Here is an 18,049-nt window from a genome sequence, read left to right as displayed (position 1 = left end):
CACTTTTGTGCAACGAACACTCTTTTACTCAATGATGAGTTACCCCAGAATATGATGCCGTACAAAATATATATATATATATATATATATATATATATATTTTCAAAGGCAACTCTTTGCCTTTGAATATGTCTGCTTGTGTCTGCATATGTGTGGATGGATATGTGTGTGTGTGCGCGAGTGTATACCCGTCCTTTTTTCCCCCTAAGGTAAGTCTTTCCGCTCCCAGGATTGGAATGACTCCTTACCCTCTTCCTTAAAACCCACATCCTTTCGTCTTTCCCTCTCCTTCCCTCTTTCCTGACGAAGCAACCATTGGTTGCTAAAGCTTGAATTTCGTGTGTATGTTAGTGTGTCTATCAACTGCCAGCGCTTTCGTTTGGTAAGTCACATCATCTTTGTTTTTACATATATATATATATAATATATTGAGTGTTTCTTGTTGGGTAAGTGTGTGCTTGTGATGTGTTTGTAAGTGCCATACGGTTGCGGTTGGTGGTGCTCTCTGCTGGTGTTTGTGCGTTGTGTGTCGAACTGGGTTCATTTGAGTTGTTGACGTTGTCTGGTGTTGTTCTGATGATTAGTGAATTTCTGGTGGAATATTCTGCAGTGAGCTGACGGTTTGGTTTTTGGTTATTTCTAAGTTAATGTAGTGCTGTGTGTGGTTTGTCGTGACTGAATTTTTTGGATTACTATTGTTATGTCACCGATAAAATCAACAGTTTTCGGTTGTGGGGCATATTGCGTGACAGTTCAATGTCGCTCAACAAATTCCTGCAGCAGTTTGGTCTTCTGGCCGAGCTGGTGAAGTGCACTGCATGTGGTGAATATATGAAGTTAACGAAAGTTCCAGCGTCTCGGACGAGTGATGTGCCAGCGTGATAACGTTTGGCGCTCCATTTGCTGGGGTACCTGGTTCGAGAAGTCTAGGTCGGGCATGCGTGAAATTGTCTTGACGAGTTATCTTTTTTGTTATCAGTCCTCTTTCAGTTTTTGCGCACAAGAGGTGGGTGTGAGTGAGCGAACAGTCCTTGATTGGTATTCTTTTTGTCGTGAGGTTTGATCAGAATACATTAAATAAAGGGGTAAGTTGGGTGGGCCTGAAGTAGTGATAGAGACTGATGAGTCGCAGTTTGGTAGGAGGAAGTATGGGAGGGGTAAGCCTGTTTATAGGTGTGGGGGGGGGGGTTGTATTATCGGGGTCTGGGTCTCCTGAATGTGTGTTTAGGGAAATTCAACATCGTACAAAGAGGGAATTGGTGGGGTTGATTCAGGAGTATGTAGAACAGGGGAGTACTGTAGTTTCTGATGGGTTTGCTTCTTATAGTGGATTTGGTCAGGAGGGTTACAATCGCAATGTTGAGCTTAAGAATTATGTGAGTGGGGCCTGTACAAATACTGTAGAGGGGTTTTGGGGTTGCTGTTAAATCTGTTATTGGGAGGGGGAAGAGGCGCTCTTCCAACCTTCAGGCTCATTTACGTGAGTAATGTTGGTGGAAGAGTATCCCTGAGGGGTATTGTATTTTTAGGGTTTTCTTAAGGGCTGTTAGTAAGATCTACAGGCCAAAGGTTAGTTAGGGTTTTTCTTTTTTTGGGGGAGGGGTGGGGGAGGTTGGTGAGGTAGTTGGTAGTTGGGTGGGGGTCGTTGTAGATTTTGGTATTTATTTTGTTGTGTTTTTTTTTTAGTTCTAGGGTGTGTATGGCTTTTTTTTGTTTTAGGTTAGCATTTGTTTCTTTGGTTTTGATTTTTTGGGGGGGGGGGAATTTATTTGGTTGTGGTTTATTATGTTTATGAGGTTGTGTGTATAGTTTTGTGTGTGCGTGTGTATGTATGTGTGTGTGTGTGTGTGTGTGTGTGTGTGTGTGTGTGTGTGTGTGTGTGTGTGTGTGTGGTGAGTTGTCTGTTCATGTTTTTATCTTGCTAGATAATTTGTGGATCATGTGTGGGGGTGGTGGTGCTGCTGGTATTGGTGAGTAGGTTTTGTGTGTTTTTGATGACCTGTAAGGTTGGTTGGTTTGAGGATTAAAGGGACCAAACTGCAGAGGTCATCGGTCCCTTGTTTCATAAACACATAGAGCACAGGGAAACCATCCATTAGTCATTCGAAGCACAAGATAAAAATTCCAGGGGAAGAAAATCCCCAAGGTCAATAATAAAGAAACATGGAAAACGGAGCACAGCAACAAAAACAACATAGAGAAAAAAGGCAGAAAGAGTTAAAACTGTACAGCAGGGGATCGTGGCTGGCTGATCACGAAAATAATAGGATGTGCCAGCCACTCTGCAACACGTTAAAACCTCCAGCCTAAAAGATTATGGTGGAGTCGAATGTCAACACAAAACAAAGTAAAAGATACAGCACAAAAGAGGGTGATGCAATAAAATTAGAAGGACCTATAAAAGCCACTTGCTCGAATAAAACTTAAAACACGATCTGCCATAGAGACATTGTGACCTAAAACAGATGATAAATCACCCAGGAGATTAAAAGTGGGCGGTTAAAAGAGGACATTCCAACAATATATGGGCCACCGTCATGGTTGCACCACAGCGACAATGAGGGGGGTCCTCTCGACGCAGCAGATGACCATGCGTCATCCAAGAGTGACCAATGCGGAGCCTACAGAGAACGACAGAATCCCTGCGAGAGGCCCGCATGGAGGAACCACACACGGTCATGGTCTCCTTTACATGCCGCAGCTTGTTGGGTACAGACAGAGTGCGCCATTCGTCTGCCCACATCCCAAAGACCCGACGGCGTAACACCGATCGGAGATCAGTTGCCGGGAGGCCGAGCTCTATCGGCAGTTTGCGGGTGGCTTCTTTAGCTACCTTGTCGGCGTGTTCGTTTCCCGCTATCCCAACGTGTCCTGGGGTCCATATGAACACCACTGAACGTCCACGCTGTTCAAGAGCATGAACGGACTCCTGGATGGCAACAACAAGGGGATGGCGTGGGTAGCACTGGTCAAGAGCCTGTAGACTACTGAGAGAGTCACTGCAAATGACAAAAGACTCTCCAGTGCTGGTACGAATACGCTCAAGGGCACGAAAAATTGCTGTTAGCTCTGCGGTGTAACCACTGCAGCCGTCCAGCAAGGAGCGCTGGTCTACATAGTCCGCATGAGGATAAGCGTACCCCACACGGCCATCAACCGTTGAGCCATCTGCATAGATAGCCTCCGAGTCGCGGGATGCGTGGAGGAGAGCAAGAAATTGGCGGCGCAAGACTGCAGGAGGAAGTGAATCCTTTTGCCACTGTGAGAGGTCCAGCCGAAGCTGCGGCCAACGTATACACCAAGGTGGTGTATGTGGGTGGACCTGGGAAGCAGATGGAAGAGGCAAACAGTCGAGTTCATTACGGAGGAGGAGGAGGATATTAGTGATTAACGTCCCGTCGACAACGAGGTCATTAGAGACAGAGCGCAAGCTCGGCTGAGGGAAGGATGGGGAAGGAAATCGGCCGTGCCCTTTCAAAGGAACCATCCCGGCATTTGCCTGAAGCGATTTAGGGAAATCACGGAAAACCTAAATCAGGATGGCCGGAGACGGGATTGAACCGTCGTCCTCCCGAATGCGAGTCCAGTGTGCTAACCACTGCGACACCTCGCTCGGTGAGTTCATTAAGGAGAGACCAAACATGGATCCCAATTGTGTGGCCCGATCGCGGCCGCCGGTGTGGGATATGGACTGCCGCATTCGTGAAAAGGAGACGATAGTTAGGGTGACGGGGTGAACAACGGACGAGGACAGCATAGTTGGCTAACAGATGTTGACGCCGAATACGAAGTGGAGGAACCCCAGCCTCAGCAAGGAGGCTATTAACAGGGCTGGTGCGGAATGCTCCTGTCGCCTGTCGAATCCCACAGTGGTGAACGTGATCCAGCAGTTGCAACGCTGAGGGCGACGCTGAGCCATACGCCACACTCCCATAATCCAGGCAGGACAGCACGAGGGCTTTGTTTACGATCTGCACCCCAAGTGGTGTTGCTGAGGCAGCGGGGGGCATTCAGATGCTGCCAGCACTGACGCTTGAGCTGACGAATATGTGGAAGCCAAGTAAGCCGGGCATCGAACAGCAATCCCAGAAAACGGTAAGTGTCAACAACCCTGAGCGTGGCATCCTGAAGATAGAGCTCAGGGTGGGGATGGACAGTTCGACGCCGACAAAAGTGCGTAACACAGGAGAAAATTGAAACCCATGGGCTAGGGCCCACACCTGCGCCTTGCGTATGGCTACCTGCAATCTACGTTCTGCAACACTAATGGTGGAGGAGCTTAAAAAGATGCAGAAATCGTCAGCATATAACGTGGGTGAGACAGACGAACCTACTGCTGCTTCAAGGCCATTAATGGCCACAAGGAAAAGAGGCACGCTCAATACAGAGCCCTGTGGAACGCCGTTCTCCTGGATATGAAGTGAACTATGGGATGTGCCAACTAAAACACGGAATGTCCGAGCAGATAAAAAATTCTGAATAAAAATGGGGAGAGAGCCTCGGAGACCCCACCTGTGCAACGTGGCGAGAATATGGTGCCGCCACGTCGTGTCATATGCTCTGGAGAGGTCGAAAAAGACGGAGACGAGGTATTGGCGCCTGGAAAAAGCAGAGCGGATTGCAGACTCAAGAGAGACCAAAGTATCGGCGGTGGAACGGCCCTGACGGAAGCCACTCTGGCACGGAGCCATAAGACCCCGAGACTCGAGCAGCCAACACAGCCGTGACTCACCATACGTTCCAGTAGCTTGCACAGAGTATTTGTGAAGCTGATGGGCCGATAGCTATCCACATTAAGCGGGTCCTTACCAAGCTTCAGCACTGGAATGATGGTACTCTCCCGCCACTGCAACGGAAAGACACCATCGCCCCATATGCGGTTGAAGATGGCAAGAACACATCGCTGACAGTCTGGGGACAGGTGTTTGAGCATCTGATTGTGGACGCCATATGGCCCAGAGGCTGTATCGGGGCACTGTGCCAGGGCACTCTGGAGTTCCCACAAACTAAATGGGGCGTTATACGCCTCAGGGTGGCGAGAAGCAAAATAAAGCCGTTTGCCTTCCTCCTGGCGTTTGAGCGCGAGAAACGCAGGTGGGTAATTCCCCGACACAGAGGCCCGAACATAGTGCCGTGCGAAATGCTCGGCGATGGCATCGGCATTGGTGGATACCGCCTCATTGATGGTAAGACCTGGGACACCTGTAGAGTACTGCAATCCAAAGATGCGCCGAATCTTCATCCACACCTGGGAGGGTGAAGTACGGGAACCAATGGTGGAAACGTACCTCTCCCAGAACTCCTGTTTCCGCCGGTTGATAAGCCTCCAGACCTGAGCACGGAGACGTTTGAATAAAATGAGGTTCTCCGGAGACGGGTGCCGCTTATGTCGCTGAAGAGCCCGGCGACGTTCTTTAATGGCGTTAGCGACCTCTGGAGACCACCAAGGCACCGACTTTCGCCGGGGCACCCTAACGAACGAGGAATGGTACGTTCCGCAGCGGAAACAATCGCTGCAGTCAGTGTCTCAACCGCCACATCGATGGAACCGTGGGGGAGAGATTCAACAGTGGCAGCAGAGGAGAACGTGTCCCAGTTTGCCTTGCTAAATGCCCATATAGGCGAACGTTCAAGGGAGCGACGCTGTGGTAGTGAAAGGAAGATGGGAAAATTGTCACTACCACACAAGTCCTCGTGGACTCTCCAGTGGACAGATGGTACAAGCCCTGGGCTGCACAACAACAGATCTATGGCCGAGAACGTGCCATGCGCCACACTGAAATGTGTGGCAGCGCCAGTGTTTAAGAGGCAGAGGTCGAGGTAGGAGATGAGATTCTCGACCTCTCTGCCTCGGCCAGTAACCTTCGTTCCACCCCACAGGGGATTGTGGGCGTTAAAATCCCCCAGGAGAAGAAAAGGCGTGGGGAGTTGGGCGACAAGTGCAGTCAGTTCGGTCAGGGAGACTGTACCACCTGGAGGGAGATAGACACTGCAGACGGTTATGTTCTGGGTAATCCTTACGCGGACAGCCAGCCACAGCTTCCAATGATGTTTGAAGGGGCACAGGAGCACTATATACAGAGGTAAGGACATACACGCAGGCTCCACCTGACACACTATTGTAAGTGCTACGGTTGCAGTAATAACCCCTGTATCCACGAAGGACAGGGGTCCGCATTGCCGGAACCAGGTTTCCTGGAGGGCAATGCAGAAAGCAGGTGTCATGCTTAGAAGCTGTCGTAGCTCAGGGAGATGGCTAAAATAACCGCCACAATTCCACTGGAGGATTGTACAAAGCATGTCCTGTAAGGTTATTAAGATACTGAAAAAGCAAATTACTTCACAGAGTCACATGCTGCCACCGACTGAGTGACTGACATCGCAACTGCTATCGTTTCTGAGACGGCGAGATCGAGGTCATCAGGGGACGCAAAGAGCTCGACCTCATCCTCAGAGGCTGAGCTGACAGGAAGTGTTGGCGCGGGAACCACTGGGTCCTTAGGCTTCTTAGAGAGCTTCCTCTTCTCTCTCTTGTCTTTGGGAGGAGGGTTTGCATGCTGGGAGGGCTTTCATGATGCATTGTCAGGAACAGAGGAAGAGCGTGAAGCCCTTCGACCAGCAGCTTGTGGCTTCCTCAGCCACTGGCTAGCGTCTTTCGAGACACTGGTAAAATCCTCGGAAGGGACTCCCCCAAGGGACCCCTTCCGAACGAGTGAGGCCTGAGGAGGCTCTTGCCTCTCCGGCTGAGCCGCTGGAGGAGGCTGGTGCCTCTCCGGCTGAGAGGTGGGGATGGATGTCCCCAGTTGTTCGGTGTCCACTACTCCCAAACCGGGTGTTTTGTGAGCAGTGGAAGAGAGTGTGGCCCCTACCAGCGGTGGGGCAGGCGTAACGTTACTGTTCTGTGGGCCAACTGAGCAGGGAGTCTCTGGAGGAACTGGCGGCGGCAGAGTTGCAGCAGCATAACTCCTCAACATAGATGTGGGGTTGAGCAGTTCTAGCTTCTTCCTTGCCTCTTGGTATGTTAAATGATCCAGGGTCTTAATTTCTTGTATCTTCCGCTCTCTTTGGTAGACTGCACAGTCTGGCAAGCAGGGAGAATGATGCTCCCCACAGTTAACGCAGGTGGAAGGCGGAGCACATGGAACATTAGGATGTGAAGGTCATCCACAATCACGACCCGTGGGGCTGGCAGTGCATCTGGAGGACATATGTCCGAACTGCCAGCACTGGAAGCATCGCATAGGGGGCGGGACATAGGGCTTGACATCGCACTGGTAGATCATGACCTTGACCTTCTCAGGCAAGGAGTCACCCTCAAAGGCCAGGATGAAGGCACCGGTAGCGACCCTATTATCCTTGGGCCCCCTAAAGACACGACGGACAAAGTGCACACCTCGTTGTGCCAGGTTCTCCCGTAGCTCGTCATCAGACTGTAGCAGAAGATCTTTATGAAAGATAATCCCCTGGACCAAATTTAAGGAGTTATGGGGAGAGACGCAAACGGGGATGTCACCGAGCTTCTCACAGGCGAGTAACGCCCGTGACTGTGCAGATGAAACCGCTTGTATCAAAATAGCCCCACCCCTCATTTTGGAAACAGATGCCACTTCCCCAAACTTATCTTCAAGATGGTGCACAAAGAAGAGAGGCTTAGTCCCCAAAAACGAATCCCCATCGGTTCTGCTGCACACAAGGTATCGCGGTGAATATGGCTCCTGTATGTCCGCAGCCCTATGTTCCTCCCATGCCATGGCTAGGGAAGGGAACGATTTGGGGTTATATGTTACAGCATGAAATTCTGTCTTACCGCGCTTAGAGATGTTGGCGGTCGTGCGACCACTGGATTGAGACTTCACCCGCTTCATTTCGGGACATCTTCCCCGATGCCACCCACTCCGACCCAGGGGTTTCCCCACGGCCGCCACCCAGCCACAGCAAAGGCCACCTGGCAGGATGGCCGTTGCTGGGAGTCCTGATGCCCCGGAGAGATGAGCATCGACTTCTTTGCTTACGTGGGGAGGTGTCAGCTCAGGCATCAGCAGTACGATCCCTGTGGTTTCAGGGGGCTACAACCTAGAGGGTACATGACGACCCCACCACAACGGGCTGGCTACCGTGCTGGATTTTGGGTGCCATGGGTAGTCCACAGTGATCGTGGGTGCAGATGGTGACGGACTAAGGGCGTAACTTACACAATCAATCAGCTGCGTAAGCCCAAAATGAGGGATGGAGGGTGCAGTGACGACACCAAGGCGATCAAGAGTGCCAAGGCCTTAGGGCACAGAGGACTGATGGTGCACCACGTAAAGTGTCCTTCCCCAAAAGGCTCGTACTTCTGTTGAATTTGGAAAAATGGAGGTCAAACCCCAATGGGGACCATCATATTAAAGGCCCAAACAGTTGAGACTCCTATTAGTCCCCTCTTACGACAGGCAGGAATACCGCGGGCCTATTCTAACCCCCGATCCCGCAGGGGGGGATGACCTGTAGTCAAGGGAAGTTTTTAGTTCCAAATTTGGTGTTTTCTTGTGGTTTTTGAGGCAGTGATGATTGTTGAGGCGGTTGTAGGTTTGGGTTGTATGAATTGGTATCGGTAGTTTCTGTTGAGCTATATAGGTCAAGGGAAATGTTCGATTCCAGTGAATATTGTTTTTAGTTGATTTTGGGAAGGTTGTGGTCATTTTATTTTATCGTTTGGTTTAGTGGCTTGTGTTTATTTTTAGTTTGTCCCTACCCAAAAAACACCCATCCCCCCCCCCTTGTCCCGTTAGTTTCATTCTATTATCGGAGAAATATGTGTTTGATGGTTTTTCGACCTATTTTCGTGTTTGTTGTCATGTTTACGTAATGACGTTTTAGTAGTGATATGGGAGTTGCTGTGAATGGTCATTTCCGCCATATTGATGATGGCATTCGTCAAAGCACACAGGTGGAATCGGACGTTTCCGTTAACCCGAGAAACTAGTTGAGCATCTTGCAGGAAGTGTAAGGCAACACATCTTTTGGTTAGAGTCAGATTACAGACAGACAGCTTTGAGAGAAATTAGAACTGCATAGCATTGTAAAATATGGAATAGTTTCCAGGAAAGTTAAATGTTTGGTCCGTCAAAACTTTAGGATGCTGAATAGAGAGTTACATGAGCTTCTTTTATGTTAGAAAGGTGTGTGAAATTTGGATGTGTGTTTTGTGCCACTCTCAACACCATGTACTCACGGTGATGGAGAAATAAGATATAAGGGATTACAGGCTAGCATCATGTATGTGTACACTTAACCTGGAAAAATGAGGAGTTTTAACACAAAAGCAAAAATATGGAAACAAGGAGTTTCTTTGTAGATCGCAATGTAAAATAGTGTGCTTGTCAGTTGTTACTAGAGAATAATACACTTCTAATTATAACACTCCTCAGAGGTCTATGAGACTTTCAGTGATTTAAGAGAAATCTACATGAATTACTGAGCTATCTGTGAAACAAGCTGAACCAGTCATTAGTTTGTGATGATTTTAATGCACTTCTTGAAGGATTCCGAGAGGTAAAAAGTACTATAACCATTATTTGGGTGTTTGAATCTGATTTTCGTAGCTAATTTTCCAACTTGTGAGCAGGACGATAGTAGGATCCCGAATCAAAGCACATTTATTGACACAGCTCAGGCTGAAACAACTGATGTGCAACAAATTGTTAATTGAAGAGGGAAATTTATTTAAAGTCCATAATAGTTTAAGGTCATATTCAACAAAACTACTACATTTTAATGGCAGTCTAAAATATTTCCAGGAACACGCATTTTCCGATTAATAATGCAGACATCTTTAGTGCATTTCTGTACCGTAATGTATTATGGAATAATTGCATGCCTAAGTTAATAGCAAAGAGGTGAACTATTAATTCATCGATTATCCACTGAATATACACCACATTTCTCATTTTAAGTCTTCAAAGCATTTATATACCTACTACAGTTTTACAATCACTTATTTTCATGGCTATCTGTATGGGAATGGATGAAATTATTTTTACTTTTTGTCCCATTTAAAAAATACAGTAGCTACAATAAAAATTAATTTTTATTTTAATAGTTACTGAACCTAGTTTTCCTTTCACAGCATACACCAGGTAATTACATTCATTTCTTTTATTGGAATACTTAAGTATCTTGTAGTGGTAAATTTATGATCACCAAGCTGGTGAGTCAGAATGTTTAACATCGTATTAATTAAACCATAAAATTATAAGTATTCCTATAGTATTTCAGGCTGTATGATTCAGCAGCAAACGATAGTATGAATACGATATGCAAGTTACTGAAGCTATAAAATTAATTTTTCCCTTTTCCTGTCTCCTAAGGGCATATTTCAAAAACATCTTTCTCTCAGCAACGGCCTTGCGTACAAGTATTGGTTTACAATAACAAAAGCTGGTTTAAGTATCACAAACGCATTAGTTCCTTTGGTTTAGAATGGCTCTAGAATAAAATGATTCGATTAATCAGTGAAACTATAATTGGCTGAACTCATTTTGTCTGCCGTGTATTAAAGGTGAATAATTTTCGTAACTGTCAATTACAGTTACATTTGGAAATGAAAATGATGTTCATTTGCAAAACAACACAACTTTAGAAATATTACTGTTAATCGCAACACACAAAGTGCACATGCTGGAGTAGAGTAATACTCACGACACCTCCTCATCTGTGGCATTCCACTCTTTGAATTGCTCGAAAGCAATTTTATTTTTATTTTAAAAACTTAACATCTCCTCTTATGTGACGTTCATTACTTGGCATGTGTTCCGGTACCGCAATATATTACACATGTTGTAGGTCTATTTGCCCTTGAGATAGTTTACTGCAACAGTCTCTTACACAAGAACTGTAAAATAACGAGAAATCAACTATACTGTTCTCATTATATTTGTTTTCCTTTCACGTTTGTCTCGTTTCGTTTTAATTCGTCCCTTCCCCTGATGTTACACTGAACAGAAATAAACAAATAAGAAAAGCATGCTTCAGGAACTGCACGCTACAAGTTGAAACGAGATTTTGTTTTGCTGGCTCAGTTACTGGTGACATAATTTTGTGTTTTACCAACACGTGTTCACCAGTAAAAGCACCAATACTGTACCTTACGAATTTAACCTCAACATTCTGCAGCAAGTTACGTCACGAGCTGTACAAGTAAAATACTGCACGTCTTTGCTACGTGACATACTAGGCGTGGAATCTTACATTTTCCAATCGACGTTAATGCGTGAAAATTGCTCTTACTCCACATAATGCAGTTGCTTTTGTGTTCTGCCAGTTTGCTCTGCAGAAGTTCATCAGCCATATTCTTCTTCTTGCTGCTTCCCTCTCTTCTTGGCTTCGAAAGTTCAGCTAAAAGCACGGCATTGTTTGACTTATTCAAGACAAAAATACACAGTACTTGCTATTTTAAACGAACAACGTACACGACCAACGTGGCTACAAATGCCACGAAGTGCAGTCAGCTGTACGCCGTTTTTTTTTTTTTTTTACTTTATTGTTATTTTGATACCTGATCAACCAGGTAGGCTGGCAGCAGCACAATACGCCGCTCTTCAGCCGAAGAGAGTACATGGAGATAAACAGAGAAGAGACATCACTTAGTAAAACGGCGGGAAAAAACAGGAGACACAAGAACATAAAAGCACAAGAAGCCGTTCACACTTGATGACAATCCACACTACGAACTGGAGACCCGACGCACAAACACTGAAGAAGACGATGGCACTGGTGAACAATGGAGCGTGACGGCGAAACTGAACACTAAACATGACGGCACACACGATACACTGATGGCGGTGATCTCCGGCGCGCGAATGTCCACTGAGCGTGTGCGAGTCCGGGGACCTGCCAAGAGGGGAACAGGGGTGAGGAGGGGGAGAGGGGAGGAAAAGAGGATGCCACAGCTTAGGAGACGGGGACAGGAGGATAGGGACAGGGGAGGGGAGGCCCAGGGGAAGAGGGGGGAGAAAAGGAGGAGGGAGGGAAAAGGGAGAGAAGGGAGGGAGGGTGCCCAGAGGAGTAAGTACAGGAGGAGGGTGGGAGGATCAACGTTGGTAGGAGGGGTAGATGGAGGGGAGGAGGGCATCATCAGGGAGAGGGAGCTGGCGGAAGCCACCTTGGGAGAGGGTAAGGAGGGTGGAGAGATGGAGACCGGGCGGGACGTGGGAATACAGGCGCGGGAGCGGGCGGGGGTGGGAGAGGAGCGGGGAGACGAGTGGGTGAGGAGGATCAAGTTTACGGGAGGTGTACAGGATCCGTATCCTTTCAAGGAAAAGGAGGAGGTGGGGGAAGGGGATGAGATCATACAGGATCCGTGTGGGGGAGGGGAGACGGATGCGATAGGCGAGGCGGAGAGCATGGCGTTCAAGGATTTGGAGGGATTTATAAAAGGTAATGGGAGCGGAGATCCATGCTGGATGGGCATAACAAAGGATAGGGTGGATGAGGGATTTATAGGTGTGGAGGATGGTGGAGGGGTCCAGACCCCATGTGCGGCCGGAAAGGAGCTTGAGGAGACGGAGGCGGGAACGTGACTTGGCTTGGATTGTCTGGAGATGGGGAGTCCAGGAGAGGCGACGGTCGAGGGTGACGCCAAGGTACTTAAGGGTGAAAGTGAGGGCGATAGGACGGCCATAGTTGGTGTTGTAGAAATCAAGGAGGTGGAAGGAAGGGGTGGTTTTGCCTACAATGATCGCCTGGGTTTTGGAAGGATTGACCTTGAGCAACCACTGGTTGCACCAAGCGGTGAACTGGTCAAGATGGGATTGGAGAAGGCGTTGAGAGCGTTGCAGGGTGGGGGCAAGGGCAAGGAAGGCGGTGTCATCGGCAAACTGGAGAAGGTGGATGAGGGGTGACGGTGGTGGCATGTCTGCCGTGTACAACAGGTACAGAAGGGGGGAGAGGACGGAGCCTTGGGGCACACCGACAGAGGGGAAAAAGGTGTAGGAATCGGTGTTATGGATGGTGACATAGGAAGGACGGCGGGAGAGAAAGGAACCGATCAGACGGACGTAGTTAATGGGAAGGGCGAAGGTTTGGAGCTTGAAGAGGAGACCGGACTGCCATACGCGGTCATAAGTGCGTTCGAGGTCAAGAGAGAGGAAGATTGCGGAGCGACGGGAATTGAGCTGTTCGGAAAGGAGATGAGTGAGGTGAAGGAGAAGATCGTCGGAAGAGAAGGACGGCCCAAAGCCACACTGGGTAACGGGAAGGAGGCGGTGCTGGCGGAAATGCTGGTGGATGCGTTGGGTGAGGATAGATTCCAGGACCTTCCAGAAGACCGAGGTAAGGCTGATGGGACGGTAGGAGGAGACGGCAGACGGCAGACGGCGGTTTGCCAGGTTTAAGGAACATGAGGATACGAGAGGTTTTTCACAGGTCGGGGTAGTAACCGGTGGACAGGACTACATTGTAGAGCCTGGCCAGGGTGGAGAGAAAAGAGACAGGAGCTTCACGAAGGTGATGGTAGGTGACACGATCGTGACCAGGAGCGGTGTTGCGTTTTGTGCGGAGTGTAGCAATGAGATCCTGTGTAGTGATAGGAGTATTGAGGTCCGTGTGCGCAATGTTGTCCAAGTACTGGAAACCAGGAGCGAGGGGAGGGACAGAGGTGTCAGTTCGATCGCGGATATCCGGGAAGAGGGAGTAGTCGAACTGGGGATCATCGGGGATGGAAAACACATCGGAGAGGTAGGAGGCAAAGTGGTTAGCCTTACTAAGGGCGTCAGGGAAGGGGTGATCATCATGGAGAAGAGGATAGTAGGGGGAGGGCTTAGTGCCGGTAAGGCGACGGAAGGCGGACCAGAACTTGGACGAGTTTATAGGGAGGGTAGCATTTAAACGGGTGCATGTCTGTCGCCAGTCCCGGCGTTTCTTAGCCGCGAGCAAATTACGAATGTGTTGCTGGAGTTGCCGGTGGCGTCATAGTGTGTCCGGGTCACGCGTGCGGAGGAAGGCACGGTAGAGACGACGGGATTCACGGAGGAGGAGGATGGCCTGTAGCGGTAAGGTAGGATGGTGGGGCTGGATGGCAACAGTAGGGACGTGGGCCTCCACGGCCTCAGACAAGGTCTGCTGGAGAAAGGAGGCGGCACGGGTGACATCATCGGGAAGGCGATAGGTGAGAGGGTGGCTATCGACCTGGGTGGAGAGGGTATCCCGGTAGGCATTCCAGTTGGCACGGGAATAGTCATGGATGTACTTAGGGGGAGGGTCATTTCGAGGGTCAGGGCGGGGGCGACGACTGTCTGAAATGGTGAGGAGGACAGGGAGATGGTCGCTACCAATAGGCTCCAGGACATCCACCATAATGCGACCAAGGAGTTTGGGGGAGGAGAGAAGAACATCGGGAGTGGAGTTGGATTCGGGACGGGTGTGCTGGCGGATGGGGATGAGGTCGCCGTGAAGGGACGAGATGAACCGATGCCACCGCCGTAACTGGGCAGCGGCGATCACGTAGGAGGAGAAGGTACGGTCGATGTGGGAGAGGAAGTCGAAAGGAAGAGGGGCGTTGGGGCGGACATAGATGGTGGGGTCGGGAAGGAGAGGTTGGAGCCGAACGGGGATCTGGCGGTGGTGACCAATGGCCACTCCGCCACGCGCAACTGGGAGGGGATTATCGGAGTGGTGGAGGAGATAGGGGGAGGTGTGGATGGAGTGGTGGGGTTGGAGGAAGGTTTCATTGAGGAGGAAGGCATCCACATGGTGGGTAGCAAGGGTGTGCAGGAAGAGGTTCTTGTTGGCGGGAAGGGAGCGGATGTTGTTGAAAAGGATACGGTGCTGTCGTGCCATGACAGGGATTTAGACGAGGGTGTCAAGACGGGAGAAGGTGAAATGGGCCTGGTTGTTGGAATAGGTGGCGTACATTTTAAGGTGAAAAATGGAACGGGCAGCGAGGGAGATCTGTTGGAGGGTGTGGGGGCGCTGAAAGGGATGAACATTCTTTAGGACGATGGTGAGGAACCTGATGATGTCCTCAGCGGTGGGTGGGGGACGAAGGGAATTGACAGGAGTGGTTGGGGGCGTCCAGAGGACGGACAGGTACGGTGAGTTCAGGAGTGGTTGGAGGGGGTCGGGCTTTACACTTTTGGGAGTAGGTGGGATGAGGGAGATTGCAGGTATTACAGGAGGGAGGGGATTGGAGGTTAGGGCACTGCCAGAGGAAGTGCGCTTGCCGACAATGCGGGCAGGTGGGGGCCTCACGGCACTCAGCTGTGGGGTGCGCATTATAGTGCAGACACCTCTGGCAGCGCAGGGATTGAGGAGGGGAATGGGAGGGGTCGACCTTGTACCGCTGGTGGAAGAGGAGGGCACCCTCCTTCAGGAGACGGTCAATGGAGGGGGCGTCCTCAGAGAAAACCCGCATAAGGTGGGTGGGGCCGGCCGAGGTGAAAATGCGGCGGACCGCCCGCACCTCCAGCGTGGGATGGGCCTTGAGCTCCGCCAACACCTCCTCCTCCGTGATCGACGGACTGAGCCGCGTGATCACGGCGGTGAGGGTTTGCGGGCGACATGGGGTTTGGGGTTGGTGGGTAGGAGATGGAGAAGGAGCAGGGGTAAGGAAGGCATTGGGACCAAAACGGGTGATGGGGAGACGGGAGAGAATGTCAGTATGGAGGGTTGGGCTGGGGGAGGAGATGAGAACAGAATCCCGTCTGGGAGTAAGGAGAGAGATGGGGGCACCAGGGAAATGTTGGTGGAGGAGGAGGGAGAGGTTCCGGGCCTCGAGAAATGAAGGATTGGGATGGGACAGGAGATATTTGTATAAACTGGGGGGGGAGGAGGAGGAGGTGGAAGCAGGGCCAGGCGGGGAGACATCCATGGCACCCTAGGGGGGGGATGGAGGTCGGGGCGGGGCCTTTTTGGGAGCGGAGGAGGTGAGGGTGCCACTAGGGCGTTTGACGGCGGCAGAAGGGCGGGTGGTGACATGAGGGACGGGAGCGAGGGGTAGGTGGTGGGAAGGGACAGGTCCCGGCGTGGACGCAGCAGTTGGCGCCGGAGATGGTGACGGTGAAGGCGAAGGCGAAGGCGATGGTGACAGCGACGATGATGACGGTGGTGGCGGTGATGGCGAAGGCGACGGGGAGAGCTGCAGTGACAGGCTGGGGGAGTGGGGGGAAAGGATCAGAACGAGAGGAGCGAGAGGAAGAAGGGTGAGAGGGGGCGACAAACAGCGAGGGCGAAGGGAGAGTGAGGAGAGGTGGGATGGAAGGAGGGGGGTGTGACTGGGCACACCAAGTTATAGTAGTGGAGGCAGCGGAAGGTGAGGTATAGACGATGGCGGTGGTGGTAGTGGTGGCGGTGGTGGTGGGGGCGGACATGACGACGGAGAAAAAACGCACAGCATGAAAAGGAAAGGACACAAACTGGGAACAGACGAAGACGAAGACGCAGACGAACGAAGACCAGGGTCGGACGACCAGGGTCGGACGGCGACGGCGACGGCGACGGCGGGCGGCAGGAACGCCGCAGCTGCTGCTGCCGCGGACGGGGCCGGGGCTGCTGCTGCTGCTGGCTGGACCGCTGCTACTGCTGCTGCTGCTGCTGCTGCTGCCACAGGAGGAGGACTGGCTGGCTGGCTGGCTGGCTGGCTGGCTGCCGGTGGGACCGCTGCTGCAGGCCGGGACCGGGACCGGGACCACCGCTGCTGCTGCTGCTGCTGCTGCAGCTGCTGCTGCTGCAGCTGCAATGACGGTCATACTTTCGCGGGCAGTGACACTTTGTGCTGCCGCCCGCAGCTGCTGCCCTCTCGCGCCGCTCCCTTACACTACGTGCAGCCGGCCAGGTGTGGATTGTCCGTCATTAAACGCCGTGCACTATTCTCCATTGGTCCACCATAGCAGTAACGCAAAAGCAACAAACAGATAAAAGCTAAGGATGAGTTTTTACATTAACGGAAATTGAAGATAGTGATTGTCGACTGGACTGGATGGGCAGGCAAGGACATAATTAGGAGAGAAAGAATGACGTGGGGTAGTCGGTAGTGTTTCCAACACTATACGATCGTACCAAACCTCTGCTTTGTCCGAAAGGGAAGCACTACGATTGTGTGTTCAGACTTGCAGCAGTGCAAGAACTGTTCAGAAGCTGTGTCCACGTGCACACTATGAGTTGCTGTGGTGAGACAGGCATATGCACGAATGAGTCTGAGAACTAAACCCCATTACCACTAGGCCCATCGCTTGCATCTGTAATTCAATCAATACAGCATCACCGGTCTATTGCGGTCTAACTGTGTTGGTGAGGCAGTAAATTTCCACAGAGCAGTTCACTTTGGAGGTGTGGCGGTGGGACTTGTAGTCCTGTACCACCCTCTGACAATGATATTGTTCGCTTTTTTTTTTCCTTTATTGTATTTCAATTCCCCAACGGGGCGGGCTGGCAGCAGCATATGCGCTGCTCTTCAGCCGAAAGACATAGAACAAAACAATAGAAGACATTTAAAAACAGCAAAGGAGAGAAGAAGGTGAACATAGATATAAAAAGGGAGAACATCATGGAAGGCAATAGACAAAGAAAAAAACGGGGTGACTGTAAAATGGAGATAAAAACTGTTTAAAAGTAGCACACACAAAAGGCCACACACTGCGACGATTAAAAGAACACAGGGCACAGTATGACTGGAGCATAAAGGTGTTGACGGATGGCATAGCACACAACGTAACACTGACGGCGAACCTCAAGGCAGTACACAATTAAAATCACACCTCTTGACGCACACGAGAAACAGCACTAAACACAACACTGATGTGGCACACTGATGAGGATCAATATAGAGGATCTGCCAGGTTCAAGGAGATGAGGGAGACCTGAAGAAGGGAGGGTGGGGAAGAGATTGGGGAGGGGAATGGGGGGCGCGCGGAAGAGGGCCAGGTAGGGAGGGATGTGGGAAGGAGAGAGGCAAGTATGGGGTGCAGGGTCTCAGGGGAGGGGGGGATGGAGGAAAATACGCTATGGGAGAAGGAGGAAAGAGGAGAAGGGGGCCCTGGGGAGGGGGGGGGGAACAAGGCCGGGTTATAGTTGG

The 18,049-nt window shown here is 50.5% G+C and overlaps 1 long non-coding RNA gene across 1 annotated transcript in view; it reads right to left on the bottom strand.

Annotated features, from left to right (window-relative positions):
* Nucleotides 1-11,491, bottom strand: part of LOC124720501 — a 33,069-nt gene extending 21,578 nt beyond the window's left edge. Inside the window, exon 1 of the long non-coding RNA XR_007006178.1 lies at nucleotides 11,269-11,491. This is a non-coding gene — a long non-coding RNA (uncharacterized LOC124720501). The remainder of the gene's footprint in view (nucleotides 1-11,268) is intronic.
* Nucleotides 11,492-18,049: the final 6,558 nt, after the last annotated feature.

Source organism: Schistocerca piceifrons, chromosome 11 (genome assembly GCF_021461385.2).
Source record: "Schistocerca piceifrons isolate TAMUIC-IGC-003096 chromosome 11, iqSchPice1.1, whole genome shotgun sequence".
Lineage (NCBI taxonomy): Eukaryota > Metazoa > Arthropoda > Insecta > Orthoptera > Acrididae > Schistocerca > Schistocerca piceifrons.
Note: the sequence above shows the minus strand (reverse complement) of the source record. Positions and strands in the feature narration are given on the sequence as shown.